Source organism: Gopherus evgoodei, chromosome 11, assembly GCF_007399415.2.
Source record: "Gopherus evgoodei ecotype Sinaloan lineage chromosome 11, rGopEvg1_v1.p, whole genome shotgun sequence".
Taxonomy (NCBI): domain Eukaryota; kingdom Metazoa; phylum Chordata; order Testudines; family Testudinidae; genus Gopherus; species Gopherus evgoodei.
The window spans coordinates 44,345,471-44,366,462 of NC_044332.1; the positions used below are offsets into that span (position 1 = coordinate 44,345,471).

At 41.1% G+C, this 20,992-nt stretch overlaps 1 protein-coding gene and 1 long non-coding RNA gene across 4 annotated transcripts in view; both read left to right on the forward strand.

Annotated features, from left to right (window-relative positions):
- Nucleotides 1–20,992, forward strand: part of LOC115659409 (sodium channel protein type 3 subunit alpha) — a 964,414-nt gene that overhangs the window by 138,540 nt on the left and 804,882 nt on the right. The gene's annotated exons all lie outside the window — the stretch shown is intronic.
- Nucleotides 64–18,866, forward strand: LOC115659415. Of its 2 annotated transcripts, none has more exons than XR_004002542.1 (3): nucleotides 64–74; nucleotides 9,404–9,406; nucleotides 18,754–18,866. It is a non-coding gene; the product is annotated as an uncharacterized LOC115659415 (long non-coding RNA). The 2 variants fall into 2 exon arrangements; XR_004002541.1 differs by lacking the exon at nucleotides 64–74 and adding an exon at nucleotides 9,306–9,317.

Sequence of the window (20,992 nt, forward strand, 5' to 3'; positions counted from 1 at the left end):
TGGAGAAGTTGGCTGCCTTGGAGTGCCAGTATAAAGCAATGCTTTAGACAAAAATATACTCTAACACTATTGTGGTAAAAAGTAAAATTATCTCAGCCAATTTTATTGCTCTTAGTGTAAATACCATATAAATACCTTATCAAGCATTGCAACAAGGATGGGGAATGGTATACTGAGGATTTTAGGGCCTGAGTTTGCCACAAAAGTCCATCTTTTATTATGCAGGTCCTGAAGCTAAGTGATCTGGACTTCTGCTTTGAGCAACTTGAATGGTAAACATTTAATGTCCTTTCCTTGTCTGCCTCCAGCCACATGTAGGCTCAGCTAGGCACTTTATAGGGCTTTTAAAAAAATTTTCAGCTCATTTACCTGATATTTAAGTAAGGCACACTAGGCTATAATCCCCTGGGACAACTTTACCAATTCTGACTTTTATAAAATAGGTACAGCAGTGGCTACCTGCAGTAGTTTAGTTTAATGATAAATTACATATTTACAGCTTATTTGCTTAATTCTTGAATTCCTTCAGAACTCTTGGATTAATAACCTCTGGTCCTGGTGACTTATGTCCAAGTCACAAATGAGGGTCAGCACTTCCAATAGCATTTCTGACACCTTAAATCTCTGAATCATCTTTATTAACTATTAAGTGCAGCTCTGCAGTACATAGGTGCTGGAACTAGAGGTGCTAGGGTGCTGCAGCACCCCCTAGCGTAAAGTGGTTTCCATCATATACAGGGTTTACAGTTTGGTTCAATAGCTCTCAGCACCCCCACTATACAAAGTATTCCAGCACCCTCACCGAGGTAGGATCTCCCAGTGATCTTCTGTGGTGAAAGCTGATGCAAATACATCATTAGCTTTTCTGCAATATCCTTGTTGTCTTTTATTTCTAGAGCAAGAACTAGATATCGGAGTCTAAAACAAAAAGTCTGCATTATGAGAAACACTTGCACCCACTCACCCACACACAAGATTTGTGTAGGAATTTGTCAGTATTCAAAATCCAAAAAAATTTGTACCAAAATGAAAACTGAAATCTACCTGAAACCCAACACGCTGTACAGTTCTAGATTTCAGTGCTCTGTTTCTTTTAGAGCCAATAAACTCTGCTAGAAACTACATTATTCCAAAGGGAGAGGGAAAGTTTTCTCTTAAATAAAGCAGGTAAGTGTTCATTTTTGGAAATCTGGGTTCAAATCATGTGGCTCACCAGTGAACTTTATTTGATGGATTCAATCCAGTTCTCCATTTGAAAACTGCTGTATCACTACACCACTACACTATACATCACAAGCAATAGTCTCTACACAGAAGAGACCCCAAGACAAAAACAGTAGTATGGAGTATGTGAAGAAGTTATATTTTTACACTTGTCTCTACTTTAGCAGTTGCATACATGTCACAAAAACAGATTTTATCCCACTTTTGTGTTGGGTGTACCTGATTGTGAAGCTTGACAAACTGCTGACTGACTGCCTGGCCTATGAAACTTGTCTGTGTGCAGGCTCTCATTTTCATGAGTGCTAATATTCACCAAAATTCTCAAAATATGGGGGTTTCAAAAAAGTAAGAGTAAACTTGAAATTGAAAGAACAATATTTATGTAAAACTGGTTTTCCTGAGAAAATCTTTGGTATAATTGAACATGGAGACGTAAAAAAGAATTGTAAAGAATGAAAAATAAAGAAGAAATTAGGAAATATGCATTTCTCTTTATGACAAGTGAAATTGTTGGCATAAAATAAATGATTCATATTTGACATGATGTTGGTGTGGTGCTAGGGTGTACTGGATTTCCTTGTGCTGGTTTTCAAAAGAAATATTTTAAGTTGTATTTACACATCTTAAATATAAGAAAACACCATCAAACTAGTTAGATACTCCAGAATAATAATTACCTATGAATATCCAATATTTGAAAACATTATATCTGCATACTGAGTTTCAGAACTGAAGAGATGGTAAACAGCCGCAATACATAGGATGGTCATTGTTCGTATAGCCTCATCTTCATGAGAAAAAAAAACACTTAAATCTGTTGCAGCATCTCTGTCACCCTGGCTCCCAATGTACTAGGACAGAAGAATAAGTCCTGCAAGAAATCTCTAAGGCAAATTTCAGAAATGAGTGGTATCAATATCCTTGCACAAAGGGGTATAATAAAAAAACAAGAAGTTATCTTCCCACCCATCAGCCCCATATTTGCCATTAAGTCCATGGTCCTAAATGCTGGTCCTAAATGAAGGGTAGCATACATATCTCACTGGGGGGGGGGAGTTTAATTCCAGAAATGATATTTCCAGGTAAAAGAACTTCAATAAGTTATCTAAGGGTGCTACAGTAAAGTAAGTAATATAACTATTAGAAGACTACAAACCAAATACTTTAGAGTTAATAAATCATGAGCATTGAAAAGAATGGGAATGATTACTTCAAACATTCGTACTGCGTACTCTTACCACCATTTTTCTTATAGTAATAATCTTGAAGAGATGCAGAGGAAGAAGCTCTGTTTCAGGAAGCCAAACCATAACACATGGAGACCTTTGAAGATGTGAACTAAGATCCTGAATTGGATCCAGTACTCAGTGAGAGGCAAAGTAGCATGTGGAATGCTAATGTGGTGTGGTTCTGTCCACTTGGTTGTCTTAGGAAATGAGCCACTAAACTTTAGACAAGTTGCCGCTTCTATGTGGTTTCTGCATTCTGTAGTAGACCAATCTTGAAGTAACCAAAGTGTGGCTCACTGTGGCCAGCTCCTTATTGGGAGGAGCATATGAAAATGTATTGCCTGCTGGAGATCTAGAATGTGTTTCTGGCCACTGCTGCATCTGGACAGCTAGCCATAAAGTTAAATCAGGTTTTAGCACCACCTACTGGTAAACAGAACGAATAGTTTGCAGCCTGCAGTCTACAGATGCTTTTCAGCTTGAAATATGCTTTTAACAAGCTGGATATATCAGTATGACTCATATCTGAACTATAATCACAATACTCCAGAGGAGAATGTAAAGACAATGATTCCACTCCCATTATTGAATCTTCCCATGCTGCCCTATATTCCTGGAATCTCCTTTTAGACACAATCTGTCATGGCTCCACTTTCTCCTCCTTCAAGCTTCTCTTCAAAAGGCATCTCTCCAAGGGTATCTCCTCAAGCATTCCCTATGCCCCAGTGGATGTTTACTTTTAAAAATAAAACTTTCAAATCATGGCACTTTGGTGTGAATGCTTGTGATCCATTGCAGTCACTGTCCTATCCTCTCCCTTGCCTGTTATATATTTAGGCTGTACCCTGGTTACATTGCGGGCTTGTCTTTTATCAGTTTGAAAAAATCTCCTCACAGACTGTGGTTGCTACATAAATAATCATGAAACATCTAACACTGACACTGAGTTTTAGAAAATGTTTTGAAGCAAGTTGCATTTTTAATGTTAATGCTTACTATGGTAATTTTATACAAATTTCCAAATAAAAATAATTTCAAGAGGCAGTCAAGATTGCACTGCAAGCAACCGGGAGCACAAGGGTAGAGAGGATGCCAGACAATATTTTCCTGAGCTAACAAATTTGTGGCCAGAAGAGATAGGTGACCACTTATTCTGTCAAGTCTCTCCCATCACGTTTCTTAGGCTTCTAGTGACCCGAACCCAGTATAATACAAAAGAAATAAGTAATTTTGTTTTAATTATTTAAATTGTTTATTGAAGGATGGCAGAGAATGAAACAGACTAAAATAAGTGGTGCGTTCATGTTGATGAGATTTCTGAGATGATACAGGTGTCACCGACCTAGCAATACAGTACCATATTAGTGATACACTACCAACTACACTACCAAAGCGGAGAGGTTAGAGAACTAGGGTGATTAAACCCCCATAAGTGTGCTGTTTTTTCTTTATCTCAATCCCAAGAAGCATGCGAAATGAGGACCTCTGAAGAATGCAGTTGTGGCAAGATGTGAGTATGTCTCATCCCTGAGACTGTGTGTCTGTCATAGCTTTGACTTACACAGCAAAAACCACGTGGGCTTGGTTGGTCATCTTTTTTTTTTTTTTAAGGTTTTATTAAATAAAAATTCATGGTCTTTATAGCCAATTTTCTACCAAGCAAGATTTCTCTATAATTTAATTTTGTGTAAAAAAAAAAAAAAAAAAAAAAAAAAAAGCCCTCAGATGATGACTTTTTTCACATTTTGTGGACATTTTAAGCCAGGGGTCGGCAACCTTTCAGAAGTGGTGTGACGAGTCTTCATTTATTCACCCTGATTTAAGGTTTCGCGTGCCAGTAATACATTTTAACATTTTTAGAAGGTCTCTTTCTATAAGTCTATAATATATAACTAAACTATTGTTGTATGTCAAGTAAATAAGGATTTTAAAATGTTTAAGAAGCTTCATTTAAAATTCAATTAAAATGCAGAGCCTCCCAGACCGGTGGCCAGGACCTGAGCAGTGTGAGCACCACTGAAAACCAGCTCGTGTGCCGCCTTCGGCACCCATGCCATAGGTTGCCTACCCGTTTTAAGCCATCAACCTTAATCATGTCATCTGTAAAGCATCTATCTGCTCTTATCTGGAATTTCACCAAGAGCCTAACTCATTCTCCTTCGAGTGATTGTGCACATACACATTCCACACCCAATGCATTCAAATCAGAGACTTTTGCCAGCAATACCAGCAGGCAGCCAATGTGGCTGCACTATCCATGTGTGCTAAGCCAAGGGCATAAAGGGACACGGCTAATACCTCCCTCTCAGTCCCTTTTTACCTCCTGTGGGGAGAGTTGGAGCTCTCTGGTGCTCTTCAGCTTTGGTTAGCCAGCCTTTAGAAATGAGCATTTCTCTCATTTGTATACAGTTGTCATTAGTTTTATTGTTAGTATGGTTTAGGTAGGTAGGTAGGTAGTTCTCTGATTTTGGGATTTTACTATGTAAAAGTCCCCAAGATTCAAACCATGTGCCATGAGCAGGGCTGATACCTGTTAGTGATAGGCACAAAAGCTGCCTAATTTGCTTAGGCAAGAGACATGTGAGGGACAAACATCCTATTTGTACCACCTTTCCAATAAGGATGAAAAAGCAAGGTGTATTCCCTGGAAAAAGGCAATACATTGCTCTTCAGAACCTGCCCCTGACCACAAGAGAACAGACAAGGAGTACCCCTCCAGCTGTCCTGGCTTCTATCCCCACACTGGATGAGAAACACTATTCATCCTCTCCCATAGTCGCCTCTGAGACTGACAGACCTTCGAAGTCTCAGTCATCTAAGAAATCTTCTGAAAAGTCCTTGAGTGCCCCATCAAGGTCTGGTTGCAAACACTGGCACTTGATGGCAATGTCCACTTTTGCTCCAGCAAGGCCATCGAGACCATTGCCTTCACAGGCAGATCCCTAGCCCTGGCACAGTCAAGTCCAGTACCACTGTCATTGGGAACAAACAGTTGCCTGCAATTTTCATGCTGTTGACGCTGTAAGTAGTCTTTGCAATGGCAGGACCTTTTGTCTCACCCTCTTCTGGATGCTCCTTTACTACATCATCCAGCTTCAATCACATTAGCCTTAATCACACTGGTCCTGTCAAAGTCACATGCTGCCATGTCACTGGCAGTTCCACCTGAATTGTCCCTACAGCCTCCAACATCAGCTCTGCTGGCACTGTTGACATCAACTCACCTTTCTGCCTTTTGATCCCTCACCTGCTTCCAGCAGCTCCGTCCAATACATCGTCAATGTTGGTATCTTTAGGGCAGCACATTTTAATACTGGCACCAAGACCTCCAGTACGTCTATTGGAACTGCACCTCCATTTACTGAGATCTATATGACACCCTGGCACCCCCTTATTCACCACTGTCATGTAATTAGGATATGTTTTGTACAAAGTATGCTTTGTGGGGTATCATTCTAAAAGTCTTGATCTACTAGACATTAACTGATTGGATTGTATGTGCTATCATTGTATGTGAAGTTATGAAGTTTGGTTATATACGTGTTTCTGGAACATGTTGTGAGGTTGAAAACACCCACAAGCAGCTATTCAGGTACAACAGTAAAAAGGCCAAACAATGTTAATGGCTTATTGAGGAAATGCACACAAGCACAAGGATTACCCCAGGAACGGTGTACAACAGAAAACTCTCAGAAATAGCACTACACAATAGGAACTGTTTGACCCAGGTCACAGCAAAAGAACTTTCCAGCACGTGGGAAGAAGACATAAAAGGGGAAATGACATCATTATGGTACCTCACTCTCCCTACAACAACACCTGGAAACACCTGAGAAACAAAGACTGAACTGGGTGAAGTGATGGTCCTAGGCTAACAGGGTTTCTAGCCTGTGTGAATACCTGGGAAACCCAAGCTGCAAAGCAAAGGCAGCTTGTGCCTAAAGAATCTGCCAGCCTGTTTATTACTTAGGGTGAGAATTTGTTAATTTATATCCTACCTGTCTAGTATGTTAAGCTCAGTTTGCATTTTTGTATATTTACTAGGTAATCTGCTTTGATCTGTTTGCTATCACCTATAATCACCTAAAATCTATCTTTTTGTAGTTAATAAACTTATTTTATGTTTTAATCCAAACCAGTGTACACTTGACTAAGGTATTGAGAGGAAATCTCAGATTGGTTACAAGTGTGCATGGTCCTGTTCACATTGAGGGAGTGGCGGACTGGACATTAATCCCAAATACTGGCCAGATTTTGACCAGGACAGGACGGTACTGCTCTGAGAATCTAGACTGGGAGGTTGGTGGTTAGAGAACCTATATGTAACTGCAGCTGGGTGTGTCCCTACTTGTGTGAATGCTGGTGAAAGTGCAAACTTGGAGAGCTTTTCAGCTTTTCACAGCAGCACAGTGAGAGAGGGAGCTCAGGCTGGTGGGTCAGAGGGCAGGTGGCACCCCAGAGGGAACCCATCACAACCTGTATCTCGTCCTCTTCAGACTCTGACCATGATACACTTTTATATCTCCTCCAAGATCTTCAGGGCTCCGTACCGGTCACACTCTAGGAACACACGGACCACAAATCAAGAACAGTATTTTTAGAAAGATACCCAGTATGGTGCCCACCACCGTGGGCAGTACTAAAACTACCCTCTATGGCCTTATTGGGCATCTTGGATTGCTTCAAGAGCATCTAGGTCCCCATCACAGACACAACGTAGGAGGAGGCTGCCTTCTCCAGTACCAGTGACTACTAGGGTAGATTGTCCTGCAGTCTCCTCTTCCTTTGTTGGAGCCCACAGGAAAGGAGTTGTCCAGGAAGGAACCCTTAGATGTTCCCCCACCCCATATTTCTTCCTCTTCTCTAGATAAGGTCGTCATTCCAGAGCTGGCATCAACGCTTCATGAGGACTTAAAGTATTTCAGAACCTCCTGTGGAGGGTGGTCATATGTCTAGGGGTGCAGGCAGAACTTGTGTAAGACACACTAAACAAAGTATTAGATATCTTGCAAACTCCTGCTTGGGAAGGATTACCCCCCAATTAATTAAGCCCTGCTGGAACCTGCAAAGACACATTGGCAGACATGGTCTCCATTCCACCCCTGGCCAAATGGGTGGTCAAATGTTACCAGATCACCCAGCAGGAATTTGATTATTTATTTGCTAACCCCTTCCAAGACTCTCCAGTGGTCGCAGTGGCCAATGAGCGTTCAAGGCAGTCTCATGTTAAGGCTACCTTGAAAGACGAGGGGTATAAGAGACTATACTTACACATCACTATGAATATTCGAATTATCAGGCATTGTTGTTCAAATATAACTTTATTAACAAATTGTTCAGATATATTGCCTAAAGAATACAAGGAGTAGTTCTTGGAGGCAGTTACGACATGGCCAACATCACTTCATGTTCCATGGCTACAGCCCTCTTGATGAGATGTTCCTCTTGGCTGTAGCTCTGGCATCCCAAGGGAGCTACAAAACACAATGCAAGGCCTACCAGTTGAAGGATTGAAACCGTTTTCTCAAAAAAAAGATGATGCCATGCACACGTTAGAGACTCCTGTGTGACTCTCCAATTATTGGGGCTCTACACCCCAGTAACAGAGGAAACAGTTCAAATCGCAAATGCAAAAGAAATAATTTTACCAGCAAAGACCTTGGAATTTCTCTAGAAGGAGATATAAGCCTTTTAGACATTACCAGTTGGTATCGGCTAGAGCATGCCCTTCACCAGACCTACATCGGGCCTTGTTGGTCCCGTTTTTCCACCTGCGTGGCTTTGTGCCCTGGGTGGCTGCTCTGCTCATCCCCCTTCCCCGTCCCCCCCCAGTTATGACCCTGCCTACACCTATTGGGACCCTTGGGCCCATGCATGTATATGACTCAGCATGCAACACTTCACTTCAGCTGTCTGCAAGCCTGACTTCAATCAGTGTGTCTTCCATGCTGATTTGTGTCTCCAGACTAATGCTTCAGTCTCTGGATTGGTTGTTGGACCCTTGAACATATGCAGAGGGATTCCTTTCCTAGCAGGGGTTGGGGGACTCAGTTGGGTCAATTTCGGGCTCAAGCACTTTGAAAACCTGGGGAGATTAGACATATGCTGGATTACCTGCTGCATCTGAAATCTCCTGCTTTCTCTATCAGTTCAGTGAGACTTGAGAAAGAGCTCCATGTAAGCTTGAAAGCTTGTCTCTCACCAACAGAAATTGGTCCAATAAAACATATTACCTCACCTGTCTTGTCTCTCTAGTTTAGTGACAGTCCATCTAACATCCATCTCTGCAGTACATGCACCAGTAGATGGGTTTTCTATCTTCTTGCTTCTCTTTTGTATCCAGATTTTTAAAGGGACTTATTCACATGTACCCTCCTGTGTCTCATCCACTACCTTTATGGGACCTGAATTTAATAGGGCTGTCTTTATGGGTTCAGCCTTTGACAACAACATATCTGATGCTGCTGGCAATTAAAACAGTGGCGGGAGGAGTTGTTAGCGATTACATCTGCAAGGAGAAAAGTCTGTGATTCACCTGTATAGTAATCGTTGTTCTTTAAGATGTGTTGTGAACATACACATTCCATGACCCTCCCACTTCGTCCACTATTTTGGGCATTAGTTCCCAGAAGTGTGAAGGAATAGATTAGGGGGTACCCCTTTATACTCTCAGCTTACTGCATGAGGACAACGGATGCATGAACCCCCTACTGGTACTGCTGGCATTGGGCACCTATACTCCTGCAGTGGAACATATATGTGCACAACACATCTCAAAGGACAACATTTAGTGTACCATGTAAATAAATCTTTTTCATCACATAAAAGCAACTAAATCCATTAATACATGTATACACTAATGCTGTGTGTCACTAAGTGAGAATAAGTGATTTGTGTTAGAGTGTGCTCTACTTGACTTGGCAATCATAAAGAAAGAAATATTAAGGGAGAGGGTTGAATGGGGGCCTGCAGAGTCATCTGGTTTCTTTCTGTTGCTGAATGCCTTTTTTCCCCCTTTTCCTTTTTCTTTCTGTTTTCTTTTTTAGGTAAGGAAGAGAGTTGCCTATCAAGTAACCTCAGCCTTAAAATTCTGATTGAGAGCATGTGACATATGCTACCTGTTACACATACACAAGACCTGAAATCCCTTCTCCTCCAAAATCTCAGTTTAACTACTCAAGTATAGAAATACAGATTTTTAAGAGAATATAAATCCACTTGGTCTCAAAGGTATTTGTAAACCTGTTTCTTTGCATAACCTCTAACTGTTTCCAATGTAAATATCCTCAAAAAGGGGGTGGAAGGGTGGGACAGCTTTCTGAGTGTCTGAAAATAATTTAAGAACCTAATGCATGCCTATATCTATATATTATCTATGTATCTTAATTTCATAAAGCCATAAAAATCCCTCTCCTAATCTTTAAATGGTTAAGTCAAACCAGTAGTTTCCTGTGAGTGGATAGAGACACCCTGCATTATCTTTTGGCTCCCTGCCCAGTTTCCAATGTGTGGCAAAGAATTAGATTGCAGGATTTAAAATTAGATCTTACCTGTCTCTCCACAAATGCTAGCAAAATGGAAACAGCTAATTTTCCTCAACTCATTTAGTAAATTATATTCAGGTTTGGCCATCAGAACAGGAGACAGAGCGGATTAGCTGTGCACCATGCCTGAGAAGCAGTGGTTTAAAACTTTGTATCAGGCAGCCAGAATACTCTGCAGCAGCTGCGGGTACTGTACAAGGCAACAGCCTTTTGGGGATCAAGGTCTCAGTAATCCACTGATTTCTGCTGAAACCTCTTAAAAGAATACTGAGAAACTCAGTAAACACCTGATTCCTCAGAGGACAGATGGACATACACCAGCAACATGAAATCAATAGGCCTGAGGAGACAAAGATGGGTGTGTTCCATATCTTCTTCATATATATCTGCCCAAGGAAGCTCTCTGTCTTACTGTAACAATAAACATTGGTAGTGCCATCAGATGTATTGGTAAGAACAGAAAACTGCAGTGATTTATTTTTAGGCAAATGTAGAAATTGCTAGTGCTACATTTTAGTGGGCAAAAAAACTTCAACAAAGCTTTGTTAACTGGCATAATGTTACATAAGGGTATAATGGGGAACATAACACCAGTTATTTTATTACTGTTAATTATTTCAGGTTAAATGTTGAAAATATGTAATTCTGTGCCAGGCATTCTGGACTATGTTTTGAATGGCACTCTAGGGAAAAGCACAGGAGCGCCACACACTGAGTGTAACATTAATAATTTGAGGGATAGGTTACTTTTGAGGCAAAGGTGTGCTAGTGCCTCAGACTGGTGGCTGCTTATCACTTGTGTAGCCACTCTTATTGTCAATAAGGTTATTTAATTTCTATTTTAGCTGTATTTAATTACTCAGGCCCTTCTGGAACTGTCATCAATTAGTCTGGAGTTTTTTAGTCTTGCTGAAGGTGAACAATAGTTCAGCTACTTTGGAGTTCTAGGAGAGCTAAGAGAGAGACACTTTTTTACATAAATATATTTTTACAAGATTTTTTGATCCAATCTAATCCTAAATAGCTGGAGGTTTGAAAGTTGAAATTTGGTATGGACATAGTCCTTTATGGAAGAGAAATATCTTTCAGTATTCAGTGAAATCTGGTTTTGATTTGATCAAATGATGGCTGAAAATAGAAATTGTGCACGTACAGTAGATTTTCCAGTTTTTCTGTAGAAAGCCAAATGGCATGCGCATAGTGAAGATATACTGCAGCCCATTTCTGTGGGAGACAGGAAATTCTGTGCACATAATGTTAATTTCTGCAAAATTCTGCATTGTGCAGTGGTGCAGAAATCCCCCAGGAGTAACAGTATCTATTCCAGCTGCTTGTTTGTGGTGTTTGCTATAAGATTGTTATGGGGTTAATTCAGGCATGAGAGGACCTGCACATAGACAGGAAAGCAGACAAATCTTTCCATTGCTCCCCATTTACTGATAATTAAAGGTCAATGCAGACAATCAACTTTCTGGAAGTCTATCCCCGACCCCCTCTGCTGGGGTGCATAAACCAGTTTAAACAGATTCAAGAGAAACAAAGGATTTTGGGAATTAATAAAGAGATGCACTTCATAGAGGGGATAGGCAAGGAGGGAGGCAGAAGCTGCAGGGGTACAGACTGTCCCCCCAGACTGAAACGTGGGGGATGTCTGAATAAGCAAGGCTTACTTAAATTTTGGGTAAGACGGTTAAGCAAGTTGACTGGTAGTTGTGTTAAAAACCCTTTTCTTGTTATGCTTTGTTCCTTCTGATGAGATTAAACAATACTTCGTTGTGAAAAGGCTGTGTTATGTCACTATATTCAGGTACTGGCAGAGGTGAAAGTAAGCCGGTACGCTCCAGTAGGGCGTACCGGCAAGAGTCAGTGTGGCTCGGCTTCCCCAGGCAGCAATTTAAAGGTCTGGGGCCCCCAGCAGTGGCTGGAGCCCTGGGCACTTTAAATTGCAGCTGGAGCCCTGGGATAGCAGCAGCGGTGGGATAGCAGCAGCGGGACTACAGGGGTTATGTAAAGGTCCAAGGCTCCCGCTGCCTCTACTGCCCTGGGCCCTTTAAATAGCCACCAGAGCCCCACCGCCACAACCCCAGGCCTCCCGCAGCTATTTAAAGGGCCCAGGGCAGTAGAGGCAGGGGAGCCCCGGGCTCTTTAAATAGCTCTCAGAGCCCTGCTGCTGGAGCCCCTGGCTGCCGCTGCTACCCTGGCAGGGGCGGGGGAGAGCACTTACCGGTACAGGCTGGGACTGGGGCTGGCTCTGCGCCCCCCTTTCCCTGCCTCTTCCACCAGAGGCCCTGCCCCTTCCGGGGGCCAGAGCCAGCCCCAACCCAGCCCTATACCAGGAAGTCCCTACCTCTACTTTCACCCCTGGGTACTGGTTGCAAGTCCCAAAGGAAGTCTTGCAGGGTATCTGAATCCAGCTGGGCCTGCTAAATAATTGCAGTTGGTAAATTGTGTGCTGCACACTGATGACCCAATCTAGAGAGTGAGAGAATTGCAAGATTCCACAAGAGAGATGAAGGCAAGAGGCCCATCACCTGGAGGTGTTACACTGAGAGGACTGCAGGGTGTAGCTAGCCCTAAACCATGACACATATAATTAAAGATTGTATCATACTGTGTCTGTTCAAGAGGACAGAGTTATGGTTGCATGTGGAATCTTTTCAGTAATTGGGGCCGTTACTGACTGTGGAGTGCTTAGTAATACAAACGTAATGTTCTCTTAAGATTCCATACTAAAAGCAATACTTTTTTTTTTTTAAGTTTGAGAGAAAAAAGGGTTTATTGTTAATGCTGCTGCCTTGGAATCCTAGATGGGGCTAATAGTTGTGTGCTTTCTGATTCTATTTTGCTTGCATTTGGACTGTAAAAAAAAAAATCTCTAACCATTGTTACAAAAGACTGATCTTAAACTGTGGGGATTTTGGAAGTGTCATATGGTTTTGGTAACTGCAGAAGTTACCTTGTTGCTGCAGTTACCTTTGGTACCTACAAGCCTCATTGTAGTAGCTAAAGCAAATTGGAGTTTTCTGTTTTGATTCTGACTGGAGTAAACCCAAGTATTTTATTTGGGATGAAATCCCATTGGCAAGCTCCTTTTTCCTGGCATTAAGGTCACCACCCATCAGAATCATCCTATTGCTGCCAATTCTGCTACAACAAGAATCAATGATAACATGTAAGGAACTCAGCTGAGGAAGGTGTCCCCTGCTTTCCACACTATTTCTTACAAGCACACTTTAAAAGAAGGCTTTTTTAACTGAGCACTCTGAAAAGAGAATAAGTTATCCTCTAATATGGCCACTGCCACAATCACTTACAATAGGACGAATGTACCTCAATATCTCAGAAAACAATTTTTCATGTAAACTAGAAAACAAAGATGACAATTATTGGGCTAAAATTCACACAAATTACTGTAATTCAAAGGGTAAGGAAAATGTATACGGGGGCATAAAGCAAATGGATGAATCTGTTATTAGTAAAATATTATAAACCAGGATGGTCACCCAATTGTTAGAGAAAATGACTGTGATCAGATTATACTATTTTCAAAAAAAAATCCAATCAAATTGATAAGAGGAGCCAAATACAGAATGCTGGATGGCTCAGGTGATTTGATAAAGACCTAGAAAAAGGCTTTGCAGCTTGAGGCCACAGGTTCAACTCTTTCCCAAGATTTTAGTGACTAAGAATTGTTACCATCTGACAGTTTTTTGGTCGCCCATTTAAAATACATGATTAATAGGTAGGGCAGAGTAGGCAAGCCTGCACTGATGCTGCGTCCATTCTGTATATAAATAGGCAGCATTGTTCTCTATCAATGCCAATCTGGCACCTCTGGCACAAGCATTACATTTATTTATTATTTAGTATTAATCCTTAAGTGCTCACAGTAAACTTGGTGTGGTAGAAGACACAAAGACACATTCCCTGTCCTGAGGCGCTTACTTGAGAAGATAAACAAAACCAACACACTCTGTCCTCCACATAAATAAAGCTGGTCTTGGATTTTGTTCAAATTCTCTAAAAACTAACGTAATATGGATTTCAATGCATGTAACATTATATTTCTTTGCTGATTTTACATTGCCCTGTTCAGAGTGCAAGAACTGTCAGATGAAAGATGGCTATATACAATGTGACAGATCTCACCATTCTGAGCAGCTGGTTCCAACTGCTCTTATTTCTTATTCAAGGTTCCCCAGGATTCTTGAAAGCTATCAAATTTTGTACTAAGGTCCCGAAGACCAGAGAGAAGAAACCACTCTGACACTCTAGCCAGATTTACTGCAATTGCTCACAATTAGAGAGATTATATTGGAAAAGATTTACTGAGAATTCTTAAACATTAATGATGACAGCAGTAATAAAGATAGGTGAGTGTTTGTAGCAAAAAACTGGGTGAACTGAAAACCGCCATCACCATTAAACCACCCCTATAATGTTAGAGAGTTGTCCACTGGTTGATTGATGTGTGTTGTATGGAACCGTATATTTTCAAATTTCTGAAGTGCTACCTATAATTAATATTTTTACACATTGTGCCATCACTGCTCAACCTCACTTGTTTCCATTTTTGATGTATAATAGCAAACTGGACTCCATGCTTGATGTGTCAAGACTATCTTTCAAAACACCAAAGAACAAATGTTACAGTTTTCTTTCTCCTTTTTATTAAGGATTTGATGTTTCAGGCCATCTTGTGTGGTTGCAGTGAAACTGAATCTTCCTGAAATGTGCCTACACAGTAGAGGCAGTGCTATCCCTGATAGGTAGGTAATAAAATCCACATTTTGAACATCCAGAAAACTCTGACATTCTAATTCAGTGGTCTCAAACTTTTACATAGTGTGGACTACAGACTGTCTCATAGATTCCCTCTCCTTCTTAGTCAGTGATTGTACTGGCCTCCAGTTCCTCCCATTCACGATTGTATGAATTCTGTGGGGGTAACTACAGCAATTGCTTTCATTTAAATGTAAAATTAGGAAAGTCTCTACGGAAAAGGATAAATGGACATTTAGTGGAAATTTCCAGGGGCAGGTGTATATATATGTAAGCAAGAAGCAGGCTAGAGATAACGAGATTATTCAATCAGGGAGGATGAGGCCCTCTTCTAGCAGTTGAAGTGTGAAATCCAAGGGAGGAGAAACTGGTTTTGTAATTGGCAAGCCATTCACAGTCTTTGTTTAATCCTGAGCTGATGGTGTCAAATTTGCAGATGAACTGAAGCTCAGCAGTTTCTCTTTGAAGTCTAGTCCTGAAGTTTTTTTGCTGCAGGATGGCTGCCTTAAGATCTGCTATTGTGAGGCCAGGGAGGTTGAAGTGTTCACCTACAGGTTTTTTTTATATTGGCATTCCTAATATCTGATTTGTGTCCATTTATCCTTTTTCGCAGAGACTGTCCAGTTTGGCCGATGTACATAGCAGAGGGGCATTGCTGGCATATGATGGCGTATATTACATTGGTGGACATGCAGGTGAATGAACCGGTGATGGTGTGGCTGATCTGGTTAGGTCCTGTGATGGTGTCGCTGGTGTAGATATGTAGGCAGAGTTGGCATCGAGGTTTGTTGCATGGATTGGTTCCTGAGTTAGAGTTACTATGGTGCGGTGTGCAGTTACCGGTGAGAATATGTTTCAGGTTGGCAGGTTGCCTGTGGGCGAGGACTGGCCTGCCACCCAGGGTCTGTGAAAGTGTGGGATCATTGTCCAGGATGGGTTGTAGATCCCTGATGCTGCGTTGGAGGGGTTTTAGCTGGGGACTGTATGTGATGGCCACTGGAGTCCTGTTGGTTTCTTTCTTGGGTTTGTCTTGCAGTAGGAGGCTTCTGGGTACACGTCTGGCTCTGTTGATCTGTTTCCTTATTTCCTCGTGCGGGTATTGTAGTTTTGAGAATGCTTGGTGGAGATTTTGTAGGTGTTGGTCTCTGTCTGAGGGGTTAGAGCAGATGCGGTTGTACCTCAGTGCTTGGCTGTAGACAATGGATCGTGTGGTGTGCCCAGGATGGAAGCTGGAGGCATGCAGGTAGGCATAGCAGTCGGTAGGTTGTCAGTATAGGGTGGTGTTAATGTAACCATCACTTATTTGCATTGTGGTGTCTAGGAAGTGGACCTCCCATGTAGATTGGTCCAGGCTGAGGTTGATGGTGGGGTGGAAGCTGTTGAAATTGTGGTGGAATTTTTCCAGAGTCTCCTTCCCATGGGTCCAGATGACAAAGATGTCATCAATGTAGCATAGGCAGAGAAGGGGCATGAGTGGACGAGATCTGAGGAAGCATTGTTCAAGGTCAGCCATAAAAATGTTGGCATATTGTGGGGCCATGCGGGTACCCATAGCGGTGCCACTGATCTGGAGATATATATTGTCATCAAATTTGAAATAGTTGTGTGTGAGGATAAAGGCACAGAGCTCAGCAACCAGTTGTTCTGTGGCATCATCAGGGATACTGTTCCTAACAGCTTGTATTCCATCTGTGTGGGGGATGTTTGTGTAGAGAGCCTCTACATCCATGGTGGCTAGGATGGTGTTTTCTGGAAGGTCACCAATGCATTGTAGTTTTCTCAAGAAATCAGTGGTGTCACGGAGATAGTTGGGGTGCTGGTGGCATAGGGTCTGAGCAGAGAGTCCACATATCCAGACAGTCCTTCAATGAGAGTGCTAATGCCTGAGATGATGGGGCATCCAGGATTTCCGAGTTTGTGGATCTTGGGTAGTAGATAGAATAACCCTGGTCGGGGCTCTAGGGGTATGTTGATTTCTTCTGGTGTTAGTGTAGGGAGTGTTCTGAGTAGATGGTGCAGTTTGTTAGTGTATTCCTCAGTGGGATCTGAGGGAAGTGGCCTGTAGAATTTGGTATTGGAGAGTTGTCTGGCGGCCTCCTTTTGGTAGTCAGACCTGTTCATAATGACAACAGCACCTCCTTTATCAGCCGCTTTCATTGAGCACCTATGCACTGAATGAGGCAGGGCTTGTGGAAAAAATATGTGATCATGTAATTAAAGACATCATGCATATGCACAAGGGGGGCGAATTATGGTTGCACAGACAACCTTAATTGTGGCATATCCTAATTTTTGAGTGACTTTGCAACCTTAATGGTCTTTTTATGTAAGCTTTTGTGTAATAAGTGTGTGTGTGTGTGTGTACACACACACACACAATGGGAATGTATATATAATATCTACAATAACTACTTAGTCTATCAAATGTGTTTCATTCTCTGCATGCTTAATTACATAAAGATTGAAACATTATATATTCAAATAATTTGAAAGTTCAAGCACTGGATGTTTCTGAAGATCTTAGCCAACTGTTATGTACAATTTTAGTAGGCAAACAGAATTTAATCAGTTGATAGAGCATGCTGCCTGAAGTTATTTTCTCCAAGCCATTTGTTGCATAAATATCACTGGATTTTTAAAGATTTCTGTCTATATATTCGGGCTACGCCTAGGCTTAATTTTACAAATTATTACCTTTTTAAAAATTCTGAACTGTTATTTCAGCACTGAGTCTACTAAATGTGGCCATAACCTTATAGTGCTTCAGAATTAATTTATATGGATGCAACTAAAGTAAAATCCAGGCTTACTTGAATCCACTCTCACTATTTCACTTCCTTATTTAACAGTGCTCAAATCCTATCAAGAATGCTTAATTTCAGATCTGGCTATAGAGTTAAGAGCATTAGATATACAGTAATACTTGCAATATTCCATATTTGCCTCTTTAAATTGAACTGCTCTTGCTACCCAGTGTCTGAGCCAGCCTTGCTGCAATTTGCTGACAACAACCTGCATTATTGATCCTGGACTATTACTGTGACCAGTGGTAAATATAGTGTCTTAAAACTAAAGTATTTTTTAATTTTAGTGATATGAATAAAGCATCGAGAGAAAATGGATTTTAAAACAGCCTACACGCATGTCTATTTTACCTAAAACTTACCATCCTCTAATAGCAGCCTTGGCAGACCTAACTTCTTCAGTCATCCCATGGAGTTCCCTGATCAGCTCCCCAACAACTACGTCTTCTTTGGAGAGAGAGAATCTCTTTTAATCAGCCAGCATTCTTTTGTTTTTGTGAGTTTCTGGGATTTGGGCCTTGCTTGTCAAAATCTGTTTGGTAAACACTGCAGGAGATGGAGCCAGACCTGAGCTGCCAACCCTCCAGGATTGTCCTGGAGTTCCCAGGAGTTAAAGTTTAATCTTGAGTTAAAGATTATGTCATGCGATGAAACCTCCAGGAATACTTCCAAATAAAATTGGCAACCCTAAGCCAGACTCCTCAGAGCCAGTGGCTCTACCGTTACCTCATAACAACCCTCCAGTGTTTGCTGAGGCATGGCTTATCTTGAGCTTCTCTTGCTTGTTTTACTTACAACTCTTATTAAACTAAGTCAATATATTCATACAATAAACAACTCAATAACCAGATCAGCATACAGTTTTCATACATTATAACAGAGCAGTTCAACGTCCATCACACATGGATTAAAAAATTTCCTCTGCCTCGTTTTCCTTCCATATACATCTTTCCTTCCTTTCTTCCTTCCTCTTATACTTCATTCTCCACCTCTGCTTCCCATTTTCATTCTTTTTCTTTCTTTGTCACTCCTTGCTACAAAATTCCACTAGCACAGCTTTCTCCCCACTTATTATTTAGGATGTTATTAATAGAAACAATTGCATAAAATTTCCAAAATACAAGGGGCCATCTTTGGTCCTCAGAAATGGGGCTGCACAAGTGACCTGAGAGCCTACGTAACAAAATGGAGGACCTAGCGTTACTGGTTCAGGAAGTGAAATCGGATATTATAGGGATAACAGAAACATGGCGGAATAGTAGTCATGACTGGAGTACAGGTATTGAAGGCTATGTGCTGTTTAAGAAAGACAGAAATAAAGGCAAAGGTGGTGGCGTAGCATTGTATATCAGTGATGAGGTAGACTGTAAAGAAATAAGAAGGGATGGAATGGATAAGACAGAATCTGTCTGGGCAAAAATCACATTGGGGAAGAAAGCTACTAAAGCCTCCCCTGAGATAGTGCTTGGGATGTGCTATAGACTACTGGGATCTGATCTGGATATGGATAGAGATGTTTTTAATGAAGTAAATACTAATGGGAATTGTGTGATCATGAGAGACTTTAACTTCCCAAATATAGACTGGAGGACAAGTGCTAGTAATAATAATAGGGCTCAGATGTTCCTAGATGCGATAGCTGATGGATTTCCTTCACCAAGTAGTTGCTGAACCAACAAGAGGGGATGCCATTTTAGATTTGGTCTTGATAAGTAGTGAGGACCTCATAGAAGAAATGATTGTAGGGGACAACCTTGGTTCAAGTGATCATGAGCTAATTCAGTTTAAACTAAATGGAAGGATAAACAAAAATAGATCTGTGACTAGGGTTTTGATTTCAAAAGGGCTAACTTTAAAGAATTAAGAAAATTAGTTAGGGAAGTGGACTGGACTGAAGAACTGGGGATCTTAAGGTGGAGGAAGCCTGGAATTACTTCTAGCCAAAGTTGCAGAAACTATCAGAAGGACTAAACCAAGAATTGCCTCTCCTCTTCTGGGTTCCTGGACTAGCTGCTCCAAGAAGCATTTAAGGTGTCAAGAAACTTTATCTCTGAATCCTATCCTGAGGTGATATGTACCCAGTCAATATGGCGATAGTTGAAATCCCCCATTATTATCGAGTTTTTTATTTTAATAGCCTCTCTAATCTCCCTGAGCATTTCAGTCACTATCACCGTCCTGGTCAGGAGGTTGGTAATATATCCCTACTACTATATTATTCTTATTAGAGCATGGAATTACTATCTATAGAGATTCTGTGGTACAGTTTGGTTCATTTAAGATTTTTACTTCATTTGATTCTACGCTTTCTTTCACATATACTGCCACTCCCCCACCAGCACAGCCTGTTCTGTCCTTCCGATATATTTTGTATATATTAGTATTAGGATTGATATTAGTATTTGTACTGGTATTAGTGTGTACCATTGATTATTCTCATTCCATCAAGTTTCTCTGATGCCTATGATATCAATACCTTCATTTAAAATGAGGCACTCTAGTTTGTCCATTTTATTATTTAGATTTCTAGCATTGGTATACAAGCACTTTAAAAACTTGTCACTTTGTAGCTGTTTGCCATTACATGATGTAATTGTTTGGGACTTTTTTTCTTTTGACTGTTTCTCATCAAATTCTACCTATATTTTATCATCTTCCATCCTCTTCTCCTTATTAGGACATAGGGAATCTCCATTTATAGATCCTTCCCTAAGGGATGTTCAAACCATGTGCACCTCCGCACCTGTCGGCTTTCCCCCAGCCCTTAGTTTAAAAACTGCTCTACGACCTTTTTAATGTTAAGTGCCAGCAATGTGGTTCCATTTTGTTTTAGGTGGAGCCCATGCTTCCTGTATAGGCTCCCTCTTTCTCAAAAGTTTCCCTAGTTCCTAATATACCTAAACCCCTCCACCCTACAACATTGTCTCATCCACACATTGAGACCCTGCAGTTCTGCCTGTCTAAGTGGCTCTGCACATGGAACTGGAAGCATTTCAGAGTATCCTACCATGGAGGTCCTAGACTTCAATCTCTTACCTAGCAGCCTAAGTTTGGCCTCCAGGGCCTCTCTATATAGTGTGTGTATATATAATTTATAAAAGTATGAGAGAGTCAGTAAAGAGTTTTGGCATGAGAGGTACTCCAGTATACAAATGGAAAATATTACTATTGGACTGTATAGCTGGAAAGCAAGTGCAGATGTTAGGAACTCCAAAAGTGTCAAGGTGGAATGAGATGAATAGAGTTTCTTGTAGGGGAAAACTACTCCTAAATTGACCACACATCTCTTAGAAATTGAAATCAGAGATCCCAGAGACGCTGTAGGACACGGAACAACCATTCAAACATTTAAAAATAACTGAACAGATTAAATAGTTTTCTAAAATATCTAAGCAGACAAAAAGTAGCC